The sequence below is a fragment of the Symphodus melops genome (assembly GCF_947650265.1).
Source record: "Symphodus melops genome assembly, chromosome: 9".
NCBI lineage: Eukaryota > Metazoa > Chordata > Actinopteri > Labriformes > Labridae > Symphodus > Symphodus melops.
Window position 1 is genome coordinate 1587780 of NC_136699.1, and position 10629 is coordinate 1598408.

A 10629-nucleotide genomic window follows, 5' to 3' on the forward strand; every position below is an offset into this window, starting at 1 on the left:
TTAAAAGTAACATTTCTGCAGATTAAAGGTAAATATTCAACACCATTTATGACTGAACAAATGTCCCCATAATAAGGAAATAACATGTCCATACCTTCTAGGATTTTTTTCCAAATTTTAATCTTTAGCCATTTAGAATATTTTTAAAAATTCCAGCATTTTTACTTTTTATTTAATTCATTCAGGACCAGAGCCCGCTATCACTGCAATCGTTCAAGACATTTCCCAGGATCCAGTCCGTCCAGGAGACCTGATGACTCTGCAGTGTTCGGTCCTCTCTCAGTCTAAAAACAACACATGTCCAGGGAAACACAGAGTGTTCTGGTTCAGAGTCGGATCAGATGAAACTCATCCCAGTGTCATTTACACTCATGGAAACAGACCTGGTGGATGTGAGGAGAGTCCTGAGGCTCACTCTCCACAGAAATGTGTCTACAGCTTCTCCAAGACCGTCATCTCCTCCGACGCCGGGACTTATTTCTGTGCTGTGGCCGCATGTGGAGAGATACTGTTCGGAAAAGGAACAAAGACTGTCATCAAAGGTAACTGCACAGCATTCAATATGAATCCTTTGTTAACATTAAATTGCAAACAGTTTAATCAACCTGAAAGACTTTAGCGTAACATCTTAACACAGTAAGTTTTTTATGTTTCAGAAGCCGACAGTCAGATCGTTATTGCTCTGATTCTGGTATCAGCTGCTTTGGCTATAAGCTTGATTTTTATAGCTTTCCTGATTTATATCATCAAGACTAAATCTTGTGATTCCTGCAAAGGTAACAGAACGTACTCTCCAATTAATGAAAATTATATTTAACAAACATTAACTCTATGTCTTTGTTTAAATTAAGCGCTTATATCTTCTTTTTTATTTGATATCAGCTGCTGAAGTTGTGCAAACACATCCTGCAGCAGCCGATCGACGACGCCAGCAGGTGAGATACTTAAGATTCAAGATTCAACGAGAATCATTTGTTGTTTTATTGTTTTCCTTTTTATAAGTTCATAGAAATATCTGCAGGTTCATCTTATTTTTTTCTTCAGGTAGCATAAGTTATTATATAATGACCTAATGTTGTACGAGTAATATCACTATCCCCTAATGAGTTTACAACGCATGCTAATTTTATTTGTCAGAACTACTTGGGCAGACTTTGACTGATGAACTGAGAAAAACGTTATCTAGACATCAGTCAGTGGTCGAGTCCCTAGCCAGCTCAACTTCCACCTTGAATGTCCCAGGTTCACTTCACTTTGGCTACAGCTGCTACTAATCTGAGCAGCACTTCCTCGTTAAACTTTTCACCCTAATATTGCTGTTGAAAATAAATTCATGATACATACTCTGCACAGCTGTATCAATAGCATACTGAGTTTAAACTATGTTTTTGTTGTTTTTTTCAGAACGCTGAGGCCTCATTGGTTTATGCTGCACCAACTTTTTCAAAGAGAACAGACAAAAGAGAGAAGAGAAAAGTCAAAGCAGCACCAGAAGAGACGATTTACACCGGGGTCAGAACTGCTAAATACTAACAAGAGCTCTCATATTTATTGTGTGTAATGTTCAGTCACTTATGGTGCACTGTCGTGTGGACAAACAGTGGATCAGCATAGACCTGTTTGGTAGATGAGAGGTCTCTGAAGTGTGAGAGGAAAGCTGGTCCTTTTGCTTTTGAGTTAATACAGTTTTAAAGATAATTTTTGTGTTGATGCAAAGGCAACGACTATTATTAAAGGAATCTGTTTGAAGATTTATGTTTCATTGCTTTTTTATATCTTCAAGTTTTAAGAAGATACTTGGTAAAGAGACATTAAGAGGGGGGATTTTTATATAAGAAAAATGCTAATCAGATTTAACAAATTTTTTTGGATTAGTGTTGAACTTTTTTTTCACTGGTTTCATTCATTTTTCTAAAGGTGCTGTTTTAATACATTTTGACTGTGCAACTTTCAGACCTGATGCATCGTAGACCCGTTTAGTTGGATTTATTAATTCGGTACTATTAATTCAAATTTTAAAAACTGTTAATTAATATTTGATAACTCAGAATTATTCATATAAAATGTAATATTCAATTTACCACACAAAACCACAAGATAATTGGTGCCCCGTGTGAGGCCTTTAATAACCCCGACATTGATGCATCATGTGAGCAATTTTAGTCCTTTCGTAAGTCTTCTAAAATGTTGTCTTGAAAATGTACTTTTCAATTCAAGCAGGCATCAAGTTGTTTAATTTGGGTTGTTGGTGCAAGCACTTCCAAAATACCAATCAAAAAGTGTGAGATGTGTTTGAACTATTTCCAACAGGTTGTGTTTGGTGATCTGCTCGTAATCAGTTTTTCTGTGTTATGTTGCATTTCTTATAATTACATTGGTTAAATTGTGAACATTGTACAGCAAAACTTCATACGTGTAAAAGAATGTCAGGATTTAGTGCTGACCTAAAATGCATGTCTGTTTCTGTGCAAAGCTCTGCACACAAGAAAATCTGTGAGTAGTTCTGCAGCTTGTAGAATAACTTTTTTTATGTTTTTTCCTCCCTTTAGCAAGCCACTGAATCAGTAGCTCCTGAACTGTTGATAACATGTGTGCTCAGTCCACATGTAGTAAACAGTATGTGTTTTCTCACCTTTAATTGGGTATCTTAGGAAGCCACTTTATCTTTAACGCCTCCATTTCCACATCTTTAGTAATATGTGAAGTAAAACCTTTGATGACTTGTTTTTGTCAAAATTGCAATATATAAATACTTTTACCTTCAAAACTCTGGATCCAATTATGAAGACACAGCAGTCAAAAAGATCAATTAATGATCTATTCAAAGCTGCAAGGATCCATATTTTCACTTCTATGCAAACCATCCTGGTTAATCTGCATCGGCAAACATGATGACAGGAGGGTGACTTCCTGGAAGCACAGAAGAGGTTTATGCAGCATAAAAATCATGACATTTTTAAAAAACATGACAGCCTGACACCCACAGAGGATGACCTTCACACAAATATTGACAAGGACAACAAATCCCAACTCACTGAATGTTGGCTGAAGGAAATCAAATCCATCGCTACATGAGAACGTCATCGCCCGAGTGTTTAAAATCCCAAACAGAGACGCATGTGAACAATGTGCAGATTCTGCAATCATAAATTAGAAATTGAAACAAGAAACTTACAAACAGCACATACATGTCCTGTTTTATTCCATGTTGTCTTTCTCCTCACCCTTAATGTGAAAGTCAATTATCTTGAATAACATCTCATTAAGGGTTGATATTTGTGACCCATAAAAACATCAACATGCTCAACAGTGCAAAGTCAAAGATGCTCTTTAAGCGACCTTTACATCACAATTAATCACCTCTTGTGTTCTCAACGTCTGAAACCAAAGCACGAGTTGGTTTTCTTTCATGTGTTCAGGTTGGAAAGATTCTCAACATTTCCACTGTTGTGGTACGCAGCAGCATAATCACAAGCCAATCACATCGCCCTGACACTGATCCCTCCCACATGCAATGACTTAATAACAGTGAATCACTTTATCTCGCAGTCTAAACATCAGTCGAGTGGAATAAGGAGAAAATGCTGTTTGTGCTTCATGTGCTGATGATGCTCAGAGTAAGTGTAAGTGTACTCTCAAATATTCCTGCACATCTGAAGAACAGAAGTTTAACAGTGAACAAGTCTGTGATCTCTGATATTTATGTGACATGTTGTCTTTTCAGGGTGCGTGAGTCATCCGTCCTTGGACGAAAGGACTGCTGTTGTCGGAGGCCAGGTGGAATTGACATGTGAGACTGGGTCTACAGGGAGCTTTTTTTGGATCCGCCTCGGTTCTGGAAACTTTCCTGAATATTTAGGAAAAACATACAATTTCAAGAATCCAAATTCACGCATTACAACTACGGATAGCTATAAGAAATTTACTCTGCACGTCACAAACGCAAAGCTGAGCGATACAGGATTTTATTATTGTATCAAAATAACTCAACAAAACTTGACTTTTGTGAAAGGAACAAACCTGACAGTTAGAGGTAAGCAAAGCCTAATTTACACTGCAGCTTTTTGTACAAGATTGTTTTAAGAGTAAAAACTGATTTTAATGTCCCGGCAGCAAAAGCTACAGATGCTGCAGTCACTCCTCCTGATCCAGTCGGTCCAGGAGCGTCGGAGAAGAAGCAAACCTGTCCAGGAGAACACAGCGTATGCTGCTTCAGAGCCGACTCACATCAGTCTCATCTACGATTCAATTTAAGTCGAGAGAACAGCGTTAATGAAAGTGAGAGGAACCAGACCGGAGTCTCGACAAAGACATGTATCTGCAGTGTCACTCAGAACACCAGCTGTTCTGGTGAGGGGACTTATTTCTTTACTGTGGACACGTGTGAGGAGAAAACTTCGGAAAACAGCCCAAATGCGTCCAAAGAAGGTAAGAGTTTAATTTGTGTTTGAAATTATGAAGTTCACATATTCACCGTAAATCGCCCAGGCTTCTTTTTATCTTAGTCGATGAAACATGCCTGCCTTTAATCAGGACAGGCCTCAAAACAACAAAGTTCATGGGCCGTACTCACAAAGTTCCCTTCTCTCTTTCCCTGTCCTGTCTCTACAAGGGCCCCAAAAATAAATAAATAAATCTTTTTTTCCTTCCTCCATGAGTATGGCCGCCAAAGACTTCAATATCTTACAAGATTGACTTTAATCCTAAAAATGACTTCTTCAGAAAACCAAGTCATCTTTAAATAATGCTATTTGGTACTAATAGGAAACAAAATTCAGTATCTCAGTCCATGTATATCACCTGTAATGATGGCACATCTGCATCAAGTTTATCATTTAAATATCTTGGTGTGTGGCGTGATCTAAAATTGTCTTTTAAATCACATATTGATCACATCTTACACAAAGTCAATTTTGCTATTGCTGTCTTTCGATCTTGCGGCTGCTTTACTTTCAATGTTTGCGAGGGCTTCTCAGCTTACACTGCCAATTATGGATTATATTGATGTCATTTACTGTATTACATCTGATCTGAATAGCAAAAAGTTGTCTGCTCCTGCTGATTGGAATAACTTACCCGTACAGATCATATCTATTTTGTTTGTTTAAGAATGCTTTGTCCTCTTTCTCAGTGATGGACTGTTCCTGTTACTAATCATACTGTCATTATTGGTATTTGTACATTTGGATCCACTCATATTCTTTCCTTTATTACTCCTGGCCATTTTGGCCACCATTTGGTTGTAATGTTTTTCATCCCATTGTTCTGCCTTACTAACTTGCTTTTTGTGTCTATATGTGTTTTGTTGAAGAAGATCGGCATACACAAATGCCACAAAAAAAAGTTATGATAATCCCAATGTTTTGACCAGGAGTCTTATAGGTTTTATCAAAGGAAGGGGCCACACCCATTATGTATGTTTTTTTTTTTTGTACGTCTTTGGTATTTACTGGAATATGTTGTCTTTTTTGGTTTTATATAATGTATTTTGCATGAGTATAGTAAATAAAGTTGTCTGACAATATGTATTTTACCCTGTAGTTTTCCTGATGTTATATTTGAAAGGTGATCCGTTTCACATTAGGTTTCATGTTTTGAATGTTTGACCATACTTGCCATCATAGTGTCTCTCACCCTATTGGTGTAAAAATCTGTTTGGGTGTGGCCCCTTTCCTTTGCTAAGGACTTTAACTTCCTTGAAAAAACGTAAAAAACAATGTCTGTTGCGAATCTTTTCAAGAGAAGGCTGACTGACCTTCACATATAGGTCACAGTGATGAGTGCTGAGTCTATCACCAGATATAAATCTGAGAGCAGCAAGCTGTACTGAATAGAACAGACCAAGACAGGAAGTCAGACAAAGACTGTGTTTATTATAACATCATTATTTTGTATTTCCTTTGGTGTCTAGAACGAACAGCAAGTTTTCTAATTATGGGGCTGGTGATATCGATATTGTGCTTGGTGATTTCTGTGACTGGAAATGTCGTTTTCATCTGCTTCCGAACTCCAACGCCAGAAAGTGAACAATCTAAAGGTTGGTGACGATGACTAAAAACATGATGAAACTTTTTATAACATCGTTTTCTCAGAAGGAGGAAGACACTTTTCTGTCAGGTTGTAATCCTCCTAACAGCTGTGGTTGTTTCCACGAGTTATCAAACTTACTCTCTAAGCAGCAATAAATCATCACACCTTCTTCATCTTTGAGTTTAACTCTGCATGTGTTTTCTGTTTCATTATCCAGCTGCTGTCGTCCTGCAATTAATCAGTGAGAGGGTGAAATATCAACAGGTAAATCACTGAAAGACGTTCATGTTGTCGTTATGTTTATGTCCGTCTAACTGTTGATGTCTGTCTTTGCGCAGATTGATGAGGAGACTCAGGTTTACTCTGCTGTGGTCTTCACGAGGAAAGCTGACCGTGGTGCAGTGAAGGATGCAAAAGTAACGCAGAGGAAAAGGATGAGTGCTGCTGTGAAGGCTTTTGGTTTGGATTAGTGAGTCAAAAGGTCCTTTGTTTTGGATTGTTTTGTTAGCATGCTAATGTTAGCGCTATTTAGCTCACGCAGCAAAGCATTGTGTCGGTTGTGGATTTGTCCTGATATGTTTGTTCAGCAAAAGTTTGTTTATTCGCAGTTATAATTTACCAGTTCATATTTGCCAACAATCTTCTATAATTCCTTATAAAATAAATGTGTCAAAACTCCCTCGATTAAAGGATTGTAACATTCAGGCTTTCAGGGTCTCCTGTGTTGTTCTTTGTTTACAATGAAACATCACACCACATGTTGGAAGGACAACCACAAAAGTTTTTTATAGACAATAGATGTTTTTAAATCCATCCATTTTCTACCACCGGTCGGGTCGTGGGGGCAGCAGTCTCAGACACTTCTTCCAGCTCTTCTGGTGGGACTCCGACGAGTTTCCAGGCCAGCAGAGAGACATACTCTGTCAATCGTGACCTAGGTCTACCCCGAGGCCTCTTCCCACAGGGGCATGCAACACCTCCCTGGGAAGGCCTCCAGGGGGCATCTGGACCAGATGCCCGAACCACCTCAGCTGACTCCTCTCAATGTGCAGGAGTAGTGGCTATAGTCCGAGCTCCTCCCTGGTGGCCGAGCTCCTCACCCCGTCTCTAAGGGTGCGCCCAGCCACCCTACAGAGGAAGCCCATTTCAGCTTCTAGTATCCGGGATCTTGTTCTTTTGGTCATGACCCAAAACTCAGGACCATAGGTGAGTGTAGAAGCAAAGATTGACCGGTAAATCGAGAGCCTCACCTTTCAGTTTAGCTTCTTCTTCACCACGATGGACCAAAACAGCAACCGCATGACTGCGGACTGCATCACTCTCAGCTGTGAACCGCACCAGTGCACGCTGAAGGTCCAGGTTCAATGGAGCCAACAGGACCACGTCATCCACAAAAAGCAGGGACGAGATCCCGTGGTTCCTAAACCAGACCCCTCAAGCCCGACTGCACCTCGAGATTCTATCCATAAAAGTTATGAACAGAACCAGTGACAAAGCACAGCACCAGGAACAGGTCCGACTTACTGCCAGGAATGCAAACCAGACTCCTGCTCCGATTATACAGGAACCGGACAGGCCTTAGGGTTAGGGTTAGTACCACATATAAACATACATATAATGAATGCCATCCACAAAAAGACAAGAATGCAATGATGTTTGCAGCAGGCCCAGCTGAGACAGACTGAGCACATCTCTTCATCAGGTCTAAAGAACTTTGTGAAGGCCCGACTCAGCTAAGGAGGCCTCAGCTGACGAACCTCCCAGCTCCACCCACATGCCAACTCCAATCACCTGGACAGAACTTCAGACAGACACAAAAACATTCAGGCAGAATGGAAACTAAAAGGGAGGGAGTTTTTACCTCACCTTTACATGAAGGTGTTCATGTATTTTTATATCTGGACACATGTTTAATTCTAGTCTTGTGATTACATGTAATTCACATTTGAACTTGCACACGTCTGGTTTTTGTAAATGGTTCATGCATTCTGTAGAAATTGTGTATTTATTAAAGACAACCATATAATTTAATGAAATGTTTGAAATGCTTTTTGTGCCTGTGTAAAACATGTTAAATGCCTGGTGTCTGAGAGGTATGAATACACTGGCTTTGCCCCATAATTAATAAAATGAAAGCTCGACTACCACTTGCCTTAAGCTGAGTGAGGGGAAGCAAGAAGAGCCCCTCTGTTTGAAGCCTGACCACAGCAGTGCTCAAGCTTCCGTGCATCATTTGTTTGTCAGGCCTAACTTTGAATGCATGCTAGTTTCTGTTTACATTAAAGCTCAGCGCTCAAAGGAAATGGGTGTGAGTACTTGTGCAGCTATGAGAACAGCTTTATTGTGTTTTTGTCTTCCTGTGTCAGCGGTCAGAAACATGAAGACCCTGGTAAATGGCTCAAACCACGATGCACTGCTCTGAGTGTTATTTACTGCAAATGTATTAACCCTTTGGAAAGCTTGCTTATTTGTACTTTTAGTCTGTAGAGGACTTGTAAGGAGGTTTTTATTGCAATGAACCAGACTGTATTCCCTTTTATGCAGTCTGGAATTGACATATCAAGCTATGGTTTTAAACCACATAGAAAGACACCTGACAAAAGTGTAATTAGCCAGTAAGGATGTTGACTTTTTTAAAGCCCTCTCCAGCGTGATCGCCCAAATCATGAGGCAGGAAGGAGCCAGTGACAAAAATCAAAACTGGTCGGCCATCTCATCCAAGGAGGCAGATTCCCAGGCCACTGGCTCGGTAAGGCCTCTGCAGGTTGCTATCAGATATCAGGCAGATCCCAGAGAAGAACACACACCAGCAGCCGGGAGTGGGAGTCCACTGCGGGAGGAACCTGGGTGTTCTTCAGCAAGGTCCGTGTCAAGTCCCCCTTCCAGCTTCCCCTGCAGGAAGAAGGACGAGATGGGAAAACGCCGGATCAACAGATTCCTCTCCGGGTTCCAGTGAGTCCAGTGGCTGCTCAACCAAGTATTATAACACCGGCCAGTCGACACACAGTCCCTGCAGCCACAGCTCCACTGCTTCTTGATGCACACTTCTTCTTTTCTACAGAGTGTGAAAAATACTCACTAAAACTGTAGTTAGAGTGTTTCCGCTCAGCAACGCCCTCCAAACCCAACATGAAAACTTGAAAAACATGCTTGCTGCTGCTATTGTTTCATCTGCTTTGGCTTGAATGATGGTCAAAAAAATTTCCACTGTGGTTGTAAAGTAATACCGTCACAACAAGAGACCAATCAGAGTGGTTTGTATTTGTTCCCTCCTACTTTATATAGTTCAATGAAGGAGAATCAGCTTCTCATTCGAGCACATTTTACAGCTTAAGTGGACGAAGGAGAAAATGAAGTCTGTTCTTGTTTTTCTGCTGACGCTCACACTTGTTGGTAAGTTCATGTCCAATCTCGTCTAGTTCAGATCTTTTAAGGGTTCATATGTTGAAGCAGAGTGTATGCATTTTTACTTTGTTGGTTGTCAAACACTGACACATATTTATTTTCTTCAGGATGCACCGTCGATGAGAACTTTGAGACAAAGACTGCTGGTGTTGGAGGTGATGTGACTCTGACGTGTCCTCGTAACCCTTCTTTCTACTCAGCACAATTATTCTGGCTCAGGCTCGTTTCTGGAGACCTGCCGGAGGTTTTGGTCGGAACTAGTGCCATCGATTCTGACCTTGCTGAAGTATCTCCTGGATTCACAGCAAAAAAAGATCCTGGAACGTTTGTGGTGATTATCAATGGAGCAAAACTCAGCGATACTGGACTTTACTTTTGTGTCAGACGAGACAGTTTAAAAATGACAGTGTTAAACGTAACATTTCTGCAGATTAAAGGTAAATACTCAACACCATTTATGACTGAACAAATGTCCCCATAATAAGAAAATAACGTGTCCATACCTTCTTGGATTTTCTTTCAAAATTTTAAACTTCAGCCATTTAGAATATTTTTAAAAATTCCAGCATTTTTACTTTGTATTGAATTTGTTCAGGACCAGAGCCCGGTATCACTGCAGTCGTTCAAGACATTTCCCAGGATCCAGTCCATCCAGGAGACCTGATGACTCTGCAGTGTTCGGTCCTCTCTCAGTCTAAAAACAACACATGTCCAGGGAAACACAGAGTGTTCTGGTTCAGAGCCGGATCAGATGAAACTCATCCCAGTGTCATTTACACTCATGGAAACAGACCTGGTGGATGTGAGGAGAGTCCTGAGGCTCACTCTCCACAGAAATGTGTCTACAGATTCTCCAAGACCGTCAAGTCCTCCGACGCCGGGACTTATTTCTGTGCTGTGGCCGCATGTGGAGAGATACTGTTTGGAAAAGGGACAAAGATTGACATCAAAGGTAACTGCACATATTTAGAGATGGGACAAAAGTAGATGCTGAAGGTCATTACAAACTTGTATTTCATGGAAAGAATCTGCAGATTAAAATGAAAATAATGATTATTACGTTGATCTTGCTGGCTGCAAATTAATCTATCAATGTGTATAATTAAAGTCACCTGAACTGTATTCATAATGTTTTTATAATAAAATCATTATTTTGTATTTCCAAGGTCATCTAGAACGATCAGCAAGTTTTCT

The 10629-nt window shown here is 40.1% G+C and overlaps 1 long non-coding RNA gene across 1 annotated transcript; it reads left to right on the top strand.

The window, feature by feature from the left end:
- The first annotated feature begins 674 nt into the window (after positions 1 to 674).
- On the top strand, positions 675 to 1565 carry LOC306829753. The gene is made up of 3 exons (XR_013779902.1): positions 675 to 776; positions 883 to 935; positions 1405 to 1565. It is a non-coding gene; the product is annotated as an uncharacterized lncRNA (long non-coding RNA).
- The last annotated feature ends 9064 nt before the right edge of the window (positions 1566 to 10629 follow it).